We start from the raw sequence: 12,749 nt of genomic DNA on the forward strand, positions 1-12,749 counted from the left end.
GACCAATAACTCATTGAGAATCTGGGCAGCTTTCTGAAAATAAAGAAGTCTTTTAGACCTTGTTCTGGCGCTCATGACTCACGGCTGGGTGTACTCCTTTGAATGGCACATTGGGGTCTCGGCATGGTGAGAGCGACGTCTCGGCCGAGCAGGTGTGATGGGGCGCTGCCTGGCGCTTTGTCATCCATTCGCACCTTGGAAGAGCGTGGCGCGACAAGCCGCGACAAGGCGCGCCAGTGGACGGCGGCGCTGGCTGACCTGGGGCGGCCAATGGTCACACGCTGGAGAGGGTTTGCTACCAAGGAGAACGCTGGGTGAACTCCGAATTTCCAGACGGTCGACTTTGAAGCATTTCAAAGTTGGGCAATCCAACACAGTCCTTTATATTTGGTTGCATTTCACTGGGAAGAAAACGTTTGTTTTGTCCGTCCAACTTGAATGAGCCCACCGGCAAGGCGCTTTGGAGCAAAACCCTTTCTTGCCTGCTGTTGTTGCGTGAAGGTGAATGGAGCCAACGAAAGGGGCGATCTTTTCAAGTTGGTACTAACCAGCGCAGGTGTGTGGGTGTGTGTGTGTGTATGTGTGTGTGTGTGTGTGTGTGTGTGTGTGTGTGTGTACGTGCTTGTGCGTGTGTGTGTGTGTGTATGCGTGTGTGTGTGTGTGTGTACATGCTTGTGCGTGTGTGTGTGTGTGTATGTGTGTGTGTGTGTGTGTACGTGCTTGTGCGTGTGTGTGTGTGTGTGTGTATGTGTGTGTGTGTGTACATGCTTGTGCGTGTGTGTGTTTGTATGTGTGTGTGTGTGTGTGTGTACGTGCTTGTGCGTGTGTGTGTGTGTGTGTGCGTGTGTGTGTGTGTGTGGGCGTGTGTGTGTGCGTCAGTGACGTTCGGTGAGGTTCATGGCTGGTGAGGCACTGACATCATCACAGTCAGATTTACAAACATATGAACTCAACAGAGTAGCTTATTCACCATTTGATTGGCAACAGTTAACGTGTTTTGTTTAAAATGTTATGTCAGCATTCTTTATGTACTGTATACAAACTGTAGCATAGAACAAAAAAATTTAAAAAAACGTTATCGTGTTACCTTTACTTATAAATGAAGTCCAAGTCTCTCTGTCTCAATGGAGATCACTGCCAGTGAAGAATGTCATCCTTGATCAGTCCTGTTCTGACTGTATGTTTTCAGTCTTATGTGCTGAAAGGACCGCTCCACTGATGCTGTAGTAGTGGAACAGTGAGCACGAGCTGGAGCAACTTTGTCGCTTCAGGAATAGTTTCAATGAGCTCCTTCTTGGCCAATAAGCTGAGAAGCTGTCCAGGAGATTTACATTCATCTCTCACCATTTGTACCAAGGTAGCCGAGGTTTCACTGTATTTTATATTTTAGCCAACTTTACCAGGCTGGAATGCTGCTGTCCGAGTCGAGGGGTGGGAGGTTGTGGGGTGTCGCTTTCCCGCACGTTTTCAGTCCGCCGCCTGACACCTCATTGCAGCCCTTTTGGGGACGCTCAAGGTCGCCGTCCAAGACAAAGGCATGTCAATTCAACGTGTTTTCGGAACAGCCCAGGTTGACTGTTCCAAGTCGGAATGGTCACATTTGTGTTTGTGACCAACGAGTGGCACTGTAGGGCTCCGCCTGCAGCTGCACACCTGTTGCTCATTGTCATTAGTGACACTTAAAAGGACTTCCGACACAACCATCCAGTTTGTTTGTTTCACACTGTCAGGTCTGTATCGTCCTGTCTGGTTTGCTTTGTTCCCGGTCATGTTTCAGTCATGGTTTTATTTGTTACTTTGGCCTCTTTATTCTGATGACTTTGTTGTTGTGGCTTAAGTTCCTGACCAAGGTTATTATTATTATTATTATTATTATTATTATTATTATTATTATTATTATTATTATTATTATTATTATTATTATAATAATAATAATAATAATAATAATAATAATAATACGATAATAGATAGCCAACAGCTAGCTCGCTAGATAGCTAGCCACATAGATGGCTATATAGCTGGCCAGCTAGACAGCTAGCCACAGAGATAGCTATATAGTTAGCCAGTTAGATAACTAGATAGTTAGTTAGCTAATACACTGTTTAGAATGTCACTAAAATACACAGATAGAAAGCTAGCTAGCCAGCTAGTAGATAATTAATAGATAGCCAACAGGTAGCTCACTAGACAACTCACCACCAAGATAGCTATATAGCTAGATAGCTAAATACAGTTAGACCTCAACTTACGAACACCTTATATTATGAACTTTTCATCTTACGAACGTCAAATTTATGAAAATTAAAACTTATAATAAGCACTATTTTCATAATACACACCCACCACGGCTGGTCCATCAAGCACACGACCTTCGGATCTGGCAGAGTGATCTTCGGCGGAAGCACACGACCGAACAGCGCTCCAGCCGGCGCTACTTTCCACACCCCCTCTCATTGAATGCACACGTCGATCGCCTCCGTGGAGCTTTTTGCTGATAATTTTACTATTATGGGACCGAAAAAAAACCACCACAGGCTCGTGTTCAGGACAAGAAGACACAAAATAAAATCACAGTCGGTGAGGAGAAGGAGATAATTGAAAAACAGAAACGAGGTGTGCGTTTGTGTGATTTATGGGCGATCACGGCTATGCTAAGTCAATCATTGCTACCATTCTCCGGAACAGAAAAGCCATCAAAGGGGCGTCTATTGCAGAAGATGTTTCCGTGCTCTCAAAGCGACGGTCTCGGGCAATCGAAGAAGTTGAAAAACTTCTGTTAATTTGGATTAACGAAAAGCAGCTATCCGGCGACAGCGCGAGTAAAGCTATTTTATGCGAGAAAGCACGGCTAATTCACGCCGATATCGCCATGCGCCAACCTGGCGGGCGAGGAGGAGAAGGCAATGTTGGCAAAGTGGAATGATGTGCAGGCTTTCACCGAACAGTTGCATCCAGAAAACACTGGCTATGACAATCATCAACATGATGAACGATAATGTGATGCCTCAGCTTCGTAAGACCTTACAAGCCAGAAAGCAACAGGTGTTAATTAAGAGGTTTTTAATCAGCAAAAATGATGAGGACTCTCCAAAGAAAAAAGAAGAGAAGCCACACCAGAGGTTAAGTTACCCTCCGTCCTTATGGAAGGTTACTCTCCTTCCATAAGCCATCAACGGCCATCAAAAAGGTAAATAAAACTTTATTTTACAGCACAGTTTATTTCTTTAATTACAGTCCTCATGTAATGTGCCTCTCTTTCCAGCAATTCCCTCTGACCTTCGACCTCCAACACCATTCCATCAAGCCATCAATGACCATCATAAAGGTAAATAAAACGACTTTATTTTATAGCACAGTTTATTTCTTTAATTACAGTCCTTATGGAATGTGCATCTTTTTCCAAACAGCAATTCCCTTTGACCTTCGACCTCCAACGCCATTCCATTAAGCCATCAATGACCATCACAAATGTAAATAAAGTGACTTTATGCTACAATGCAGTGTATTTCTTTCATTACAATACAATAGTACATTTATTATACATCGAATAAGGTATGTTGTGTATAGTTTTAAGGCTTATTGAGTTGAAAAGTATATTTTATGAAAACCCGGGAACGGATTATTCCCATTTTAATGGTTTCCTATGGGAATTTTTTTTTTAGATACACATTTTTCGCCTTACACACTCTGTCTGGGAACCAATTAAGTTCGTAAGTTGAGGTCTCACTGTAGTTAGTGAGCTAATACATTGAATGTCACTCAAATACACAGATAGAAAGCTAGCTATCCAGCTAGCAGATAGCTAATATATAGCCAAAAGATATCTAGCTAGCGAGCCACTCAGATAGCAATATAGCTAGCTAGATAGCTAGATAGTCAGTTATCTGATATACTGAATGTCACAAAAATACACAGATAGAAAGCTAGCTATCCAGCTAGCAGATAGCTAATATATAGCCAACAGATAGCTAGCTAGATAGCTAGCCACTTAGATAGCTTTATAACTAAAGGATAGCTAGAAAATACGATCTATGATGTATACCGTGCTCCTCACTCCCGCCTACTTTTTTGGGTGTCCACCACCACATTTCAAACGTGACAGGAACACCCTACGCTGGAAGACCCAACCCCCCGACAGCACAGGAAACGAAAAATCCCCAACAGGGATCGACCCTGTTGGTAAACAGGCCGCCTCCACTTCTTTGTCGTTCGACTTCCTCGCCCGTGCAGGGACCCCTCCTAGACCCCCGCCCTCCACCTTCCGCTCGTCGCTCTGTGTAGCTGGCAAGTTTGCGGGGCTGGCCTTTGTGGCGCGGACAAAGAGGGCCGCTGCCCTCTCACAGGCTATGTTACAGGCTGTCACATGAGGTGGACACTCTGGGACAGTGCCGCCTTATCTACTGTGACAACTCTCATTACTTCCACAGACTCCCATCTGATCAGCACATCCAATTCAATTAGTGCCAATTAGTCCTAGGAATCGCCCCCCCGCCCCCATCCTGCACCTCTCCTGAAAAGAGTTTTTCAGCCGGACTTGCCAGGCCCCTCCCTGCTTCACCCTCCAATTACCCTCACACACACTCACACAATGAGTCATTCACACATTCTCTGGGACCCGATTCAAAGTGACACATCACACAGAATTCAGTTTCCTGCACACGAGCCCTCCAGGATCCGATGCGGTAACGGCACGTCGGCGAACGAATCCAAACGACAACCATCGGTCTTCTCAACGAGTCCAACCGAAGGCGGAGGCCCTCAAGATGTGAAGCGGGCCGGCATAGCGACAGATGAGCAGAAAAACGACATGTGAAAAATCCGTTTGGGAGCAAGCGGGGGTGCAACCCCTCCACCCCTCTCCCCCACCGGGGAAAGAGTCTCATTCCACATGTCCACAAGGCCGCGGCTGCCCAATGCCGACACAAAACGGCCGTTTCCTCGCTCCCCCCCTCCCTCTTGTCATGAGCCTGAACACCTGGCATTGGCAAATGAGGGCGAGCTGAGAGAAAGGTGGGGAGGGGGATGAGGGGGCGGTGGAGGCTCGCTTGGGCCCGTTTGGGCATTCCGACGCGGCAAAAAAAAGGAGACTTGGTGACTAGTGATGGGAATTCCGGCTCTTTTCAGAGAGCCGGTTCTTTTGGCTCGGCTCACTAAAAAGATCCGGCACATATGGCTCCCAAATGGCTCCTCAGTTTGTTTTTTTTATTAAATTAATTAACTACCAAAAATCATGTAAAATTATGTGAAAAACGAATTACTCATGTAAAAAATACACAATAGCAAATAGTTTTATTTATATGGCTTGATTTATATGTGCACAGAGAGCATCCACTAACTTTCACTTTCCCTGCGGTGACTCTGGTCTGATGATCAGCTGTCACTAATTTGCTTTTCATATTAATAATGCTATCATACCAACTAGTAAAAAATATAATCATTGAATAAGAATAAGAGCATAATATGATAACATTGGTCCACCTGTCTACCCTAACGTCCCCCCTCCTCCCTTCTCCTAACTGCTGCGTCTGTCTGTAATTCTCCCCTCCCTCCTCTACCACGGATATCGACCAATCACGTGCGGCTTTAACCGAAGACTGGGGGCGGGGAATAGAGGAAAAAAAAAAAGTCGGCTCCCATTTAGGCTCTCTGTTAGGAACCGGCACTCTTCGTTCATTTCAGAGATCCGGCTCTAAGAACCGGCTCGTTCGCGAACAACTCAAGCGCAACTTTGCCTGGTCTCTAAAATGCCAAACTGAAACTTTAGAGTTACAGTCTGGTCACCTAAAAAATGCATTCAATGTCTGCAAGTTAAGAACGAACGTTCCCCTGAATGTGAGAGTGACTGTTGTACGTCTTTGTGTGCCCTGCGATTGGCTGGCAACCAATTCAGGGTGTCCCACGCCTCGTGCCCGAAGACAGCTAAGATAGGCTCCAGCATCCCCCGCGACCCTAATGAGGAATAAGCGGTACGGAAAATGGATGGATGGATACGCTTCATTTATAAGTGCCTTTCAAAGCTCTCAAGGTCACTTTACAGTCACAAGATAAGTTTTTCTGTGGGTGAGCAGCGGCTGCCACACGCGCCAGCGTTCACTCAACCTGGAATAACTTAAATAGATAGAAAGCTAGCGAGCTAATAGCAAGCTAACAGATAGCTAGATAGATAGTGTTGTGCAGCGAGACAGCAAGCAGGTGGAAAGATGATAAAAGTTCACTCAGCCAGATGCAGGAAGGGTATTGTGAGTTTTATTTGAAGTCGCGGTGGATATCAGTTTTTGGCTGACCACAGGTAGCACTACTCTCCAGGCTGTCCTTTCTCCCTCTTCTTCCTCCTCGAAGTGACTGGCTCAGTCTGGTTTTAAAGGTGCTTCACCTGAGCTTCTGGCCAATCAGGTCCCAGCGGCAATTGGCCATTCCCAGGTGGTTGCAATCACCTTCTCAGAGTCAATTAGTGGTCGCCCAACTCTACTGTTTTGGATGGGGAGAAATGCGCACCTTTCTCCCATCCAAAATCCAGAAAACACAAAATTATTTAACATTTATTTTGGCATCATGACAGATAGATAGTCAGAAATTTAGCTAGCTAGCTCTCCAGCTAATAGCCAGCCAGCCACGGTTGTCAGTCTTTGCACATTTTCACCAATTATCCCCGGATGTGAAAATTCTGTATTTTGTGAATCAAAATGGATTTCATAAACACGCCAAAGCACTTCACAACATAGTCAACATAAAGCAAAATAATAAACACCACTGTAAATACTGTTGATACGTTTGTCTATAACTGCTATCCCATAGATGACCAGCAGATGGCTGTGCTTTACAGAGACGTGCAGTCAGTGGAGGCAGGTGAGGCAGTGCCTCACCTGTCATCATGGAAAGCTGTCATGGAAATATCAAATGAAATAATAAATTAAACAGTTAGATGTATTTAATGATTTGTACTTTAAAGTTCTTGTCCATTTAACTTCACCGTTTTAGGATTTTTTTCAAAATCGCTGAATTTACCATTAAAATGCTAAGTAGAGACGAGTGGTGACGTCATTGATGACGTCAGTGCGTCACCAGCCATGAACCTCACCGCACGTCACTGGTGCTTTATTTTTCTTGACATTGCGTTGGCTTGTCGTTGAAGACAGACGGCCGAGAATAAACATGCTTTATCGCTGTATTGTTTAGCAAGGAAAAGATAAAAAGGACGAAGATCAAAACTTCCATTTCGGACAAAAAAGCGGGCAAAGTGGTTTGTACGATTTTATTGCATACGTTTTATTTCATTGATGTAAAGTCCACATGTTTACGTGTAAATAATAGCAATATTTTTATACTCGTTTGTGTCACGGTTTGCAAGGTGGTGATGGCGGTTGTGGATCCCAAAAAGCAGGCTGGAGGGAGCAGCAGGTTGTATTTAAGAATTTTTTCTGAAAATAAAGTCAACAGGAACAAAATCTAAAACATCAAAATCATCTGAACAGACAAATACAAAGTATCAAAGAAAAACCAAGAGTAAAAGTCTGCCAAGATGAAACTAACACATGTACAGCATACAATGCAGGCACAATGCATACAATGACCCGACCCCGAATGGTTGTGCCGGGAGTTCTTTTAACTGCCACTGATGAAGACGACCAACACCTGAGCAACTGAGCAACTGAGGGCGGAGCCGACAGCACTAGCCGTTGGTCGCCAACCAGAACGTGGCAGTCTGCCACTGATCAGCTCGGCCGGGAAAACGTTCGTATGTACAGTTTTTCGTAACTCGAATGTTTGTAAGCTGGGGACCCTCAAACAGAAATATCATAAAAAATATTATCGCTGACTGAGAAAAAATGATCTTGTTACAATTTGCTCGCCAAATTATAAAAAAAAACTAGTGGAAATCTGGAAATCTCACTGATATTGACAGAACCAATTTAAGGAACACGTAATCATATTTTGATTGTTTTTTTCCACGTGTGGGGCCACCTATCATTGAATAATTTGGGCTCAATTTTGTTTTTTCCCTTCACCGTCTGACTTTGTGGGGTGGGGCGGGGCGGGGCGGCGGTGGCCACCGGCATCATAAAAGCCTCGCCAACACGCCCACCTTCCCCGCAGGCCTTAATGCGCGCTGACAGCTTTGCTCCGTAATTGCCGATCGCACCCAGATGGACGCTGCCTTCATTAAAAGGCTTCCAATGAAGTTGGGCCGCTCGCGAGAAAGGGGGTACAGGGGCGCTGTGTATGTGAGTGTGTGTGTGTGTGTGTGTGTGTGTGTGTGTGTGTGTGTGTGTGTGTGTGTGTGTGTGTGTGTGTGTGTGTGTGTGTGTGTGTGTGTGTGTGTGTGTGTGTTTTTTTGGGTGCCGCGGCTGATTTGTTGGTGAGAGATACAAGCGCGGTAAACACCCTGAGCAGCCCTCTGCCAGCTTTTGTTCACACGTCAGCTGAAAAACAGAGGGGCCTCCTCGCCCCCCTCCCGCTCCCCCGCAAATCCTCGGCCCTCTATAGCGCCCCCTGCGTGCGTGCTCGTGTGTGCCACGGGCGGGCCCACAAAGCCATTTTAGCCCATTTTGCCTCTTTCAAAGCAAAGAACGGTGCTGAGGATGTTGAGGTTAGAGGTGACTGTCCCATTTGGGCGATTGTTCGGACGGTGGGAGGCAAGCCGGGTGACGGGCTGACCCCCCCCCCCCCTCCCCCTCCACCTCCCACTCCCTCTCGGTACTAATGAGGGCAACCAGCTGTGACCCCTATGAGCGAAAAGCTTGAATGAAGGATAAATAAAAAGGCCGGAAGCGCCACCTTCATTGTGGTTCTCGGGGCCGCTTTTTAGGGCAATGGCGTTTCACTTCCCGATTTGACTCGAGTGAGAAACACCTCCCCAAACACACTTGCTCTGTTTAGGCATCGGAGACACAGAGAAAAAAGCATTGGTGGGGGGGGGTATGTTTTCATTGCACAAATTAGCACCTTGTTTGTCGTGTTAACCATTGGACGTTAGCATCAAAGCTAGCGAGCTGTGCCTTTCATTTCATTTGTTTCCTTAACTCGGACCAATCAAAGAGGACCCAGAATGCCTCGTAGATTTTTGCCACCCGCCAATGTTTATTTCAGATGGCCGAGTGACAGCTTTTCAACAACGACGTGAGCGCACAAAAACGATGTTAAAGTCAGAAAATAGCTTGGAAAACAAAGGGCCGTCGAGCATGCAAAACCTTCTCGTCACCCTCCTCCCAAACACATACACCTACACACATATATACGCACGCACACACACACTGAACCCACAGGAAAAAAATGATCCTGTGACTGTATGTAAAGTGGCCTTGAGAGTTTTAAAAGGCGCTTAAAAATGAAATGTATTATTATCATCCAACATTGCGGATGGTTGCAATATGGAGGGTTAGAACATGTGTAAAACTCTAAATGATATCATTGTAAAAATCTAGCTGGCGATCTTGCTTGCTATCTATTTTCTGTCTATTGGCTATTTAACCAACTAGCTGGCTGGCTGGATGGCTGTTAGCTGACTATCTATCTATCTATCTATCTATCTATCTATCTATCTATCTATCTATCTATCTATCTATCTATCTATCTATCTATCTATCTATCTATCTATCTATCTATCTATCTATCTATCTATCTATCTATCTATCTATCTAGCTAGCTAGCTAGACAGCTAGATATTAACTAGCTATTAGCTAGAAAGCTAGCTTTCTATCTATTTGAATTGAGTGAACGCTGGCGCATGTGGCATTATTATTATTATTATTATTATTATTATTATTATTATTATTATTATTATTATTATTATTATTATTATTATGAACTCCAAGGGCCATAAAATATCTTTGGCAAAAGGACTTTGGTTTATTTTTGTTCATTTGTTTATTTTTTTGAGGAAGTAATTCAGCAATTGCCACTAACACCTTCCCCGCTGCCACTCCACAGACATTTCAAGGTTTTATAAAATGAGAAAAAAAAGATCAGCGGTGCTCATGCAAGCACTTTTCCGTAAAAGCTCAATTTGCACCTGGAATGCCATCATTGAAAGGCAGCACATTCAATTTTTTTGGTAACATGACAATGGTTTGACCTTGTTGCCCCAACCCCGCTCCCCAGCCCCACCGAATATTTTTGCTGTACGATAGTAAAGTCATCTAAGAGCGATGCTTCTTCACACTTTGCTTGTAAAGTAAAGCCCTCCGTGTTTCTACCCGCTTCGTCTGTTGCTACGGCAACATGACCAGACATCAAATCAAAAAGAAAAGAAGAAGGATGCGAAAGATGGGGGGGTTACAGAGGGACAATCGACGGGATGAAGATCGACTTCCAACTTGGTTCATCATCGCTTAAAGGACAACCAACAGCATTTTTTTGTTTCCTAACTGACATCAGAAAAACGTTTTATAGCATAAAAAATACCCAAAACACACAGGTTGATATTTTTAGTCAAATGCAAAACACCAATAAAAATGATTTAAAGTGTCCCAAAACTGCCACAAATGAGCTCGAAACTGTGGAGATTCAGAAAGTCCCGCCCCCTTGTTCGTGACGTCACGTTAGGATTGGCCCACCCACGAACTGCCTTGCTCCAGAATCAAAACAATGGCTTCAGAGAGTTCCGATTCGGAGAAGTTGCTTTCTTGTTACTCATCCAGTTCTGAATACGATTCAAATAATTCAATTCGAGCCATCTGCAAGCGCAGAAACCGGTGAAGAAGATCTGGACTCCGATTTAGCAGCCCATAAAATGCACAAGATGGCGCACAAGCAGCGTTTCGTCCAGTATACGAAGCCGCGAATAAGAGCCGACCTTCCGTTAAAGCCGCCTGTGATTGTTTAAAATCCGTGGTAGAAGACAGAAGCTTGGGTTTTACGCACACACACAAAAGAGTCAACGGCACAATTTGAGCAGCACACGAACAGCAGAGATGTTGAGACGAGAGAGAAAGCTCCGACAGCGCTACAGAGTAAAAAATGACATGGTGGAAAGTGAATGTTTGTCTGATCGGTTTGCTCCACTAATATGGCGATTGCTCTCTTTCACCAGGTGAGCTCACAGTTAGTCAAAGTCAGCTTTATTGTCAAATATGCTCATACGCATGACAGACAGCACAGATGAAATTACTGTCCTCTCGGACGCAGCGTGCAATGCACTTATGACTTTAACAAACAAAATAAACATGAAAACCAATTTGCCGGGAGAGGGGAGCCGTATAAGTTCTAGGTGAAAGAGGAGAGGATCAAAGCATCCATTTCAGCAGTGGATCATGGACGTCATGGTGGAATGTGCGCATCTCCTACAAGCTAAATGTTGAAAGCAAACACAAAGCTGTAGCATCCATTGACGAAGACATTGTGTCACATCTCCTGTCTCACATAAATCCGCTTCAATTCCAAGCCGCGACAGTTCCATATCCACATCAGCGCTCTGCGCTGACGCTCCTTTCTTCTTATCACAGGCTCCTCAAGCCATGCATCCATCCAACCGCAGACTGTCCAACAGCACCGACCTTTCCGCTGAACAAAGCGGGGCTGTGAAGATGCTGCCCATTACAAGCGCAAAAAAAGCACAATAGCCCCAGAGCTGTCCAGCGATGACAGTCAAATGGCTCCGACATTCCTCCCATTCAAAAACAGTACTGGCCTATTCATGCTGCCGAAAGGCTCAATCGCTCAGCACAGTCTCCTTCTTGATGATTGTCGTGGCCAAAAATGCTGAACAATCCCTATCCGTTCCACAATCTCATCGAATTGCTTGTGTCAGGAAGGGCATCCGATGTAAAAGCTTGGCCAAAACAAACATGCGAATCAAACCTCTTAAGATGGAGGACTGATTCGCTGTGGCGACCCCTGACGGGAAAAGCCAAAAGGAAAAGAAGATCCGTTCAAACATGCATCAAACCTCCGCTAGCCAAGCGCCAAATTGCTAACTCTCATTAGCTTCCTCGTTCGCCTCCGATTGATTTGGGAATTTGTGTAAACTTACACCTTCTTCTGCGTGTTACCGCAATTGGCTGCGACACACAACTATTCACCATCGCGTTATTTATGTCGTTTTCCTTCTAATTTTGCCATCAACACGGTGTTTTCAGATGAAAAAAAGTACCCAAAATGCATTGCATGTCGCTTTCACGGTGTTCAGAATGTGACGTCACTTAGGGCATCGTCATCAACTCGAAAACAAGACTCCCTGAATTTAGTCTTAAAAGGTAAAATATAGCTATATGCGATGGAATCTTTGTAAAAGAAGTCATTTGAAGTGATTTTACAAATCATGGACGCAACTTGTCGGGAGGTGTCAGTTGTCCTTTAACATCTTCTTTTTTTTGCTTTCTGGCGGAAGAAAAAGCTTGTATGTGAAAGTCTCCTCGTCATTGAGAATCAGAAGCATTTGCCGGATTTCACACTTTTTAAAAAAAAACGATAAGCCACCTCCAAAAGCAGGCCGCTTTCTACACATGACCCAACACTTTGGGAAATGCTTGCCCCTTTGACCTTTTGCCCTTTCTGCAAAAGTTCCAAGAAGGAAACCCAATTTGAAGGCTTGCGAATGGAAATCGGCGCCATCGGCGTGGTGAAATTTCCCTGTTTAAACGACTCTTCTAGGGCACCAAATGCCAATTGTGTTTGCCAAAGTGCCATTTGGAGTCCGGGCGGTCTCGTAAGCGGGCGGATTGGCAGGGCGGGATACCGGGGAGGCAGAGGTGAACGATCCACCAATTACCAGCGTGGGCAAAAACATGAACGCTCATTGGCCGCGTCCACAA

This window comes from Hippocampus bargibanti, linkage group LG02, assembly GCF_051943395.1.
Source record: "Hippocampus bargibanti isolate YZ-2025 linkage group LG02, ASM5194339v1, whole genome shotgun sequence".
NCBI lineage: Eukaryota > Metazoa > Chordata > Actinopteri > Syngnathiformes > Syngnathidae > Hippocampus > Hippocampus bargibanti.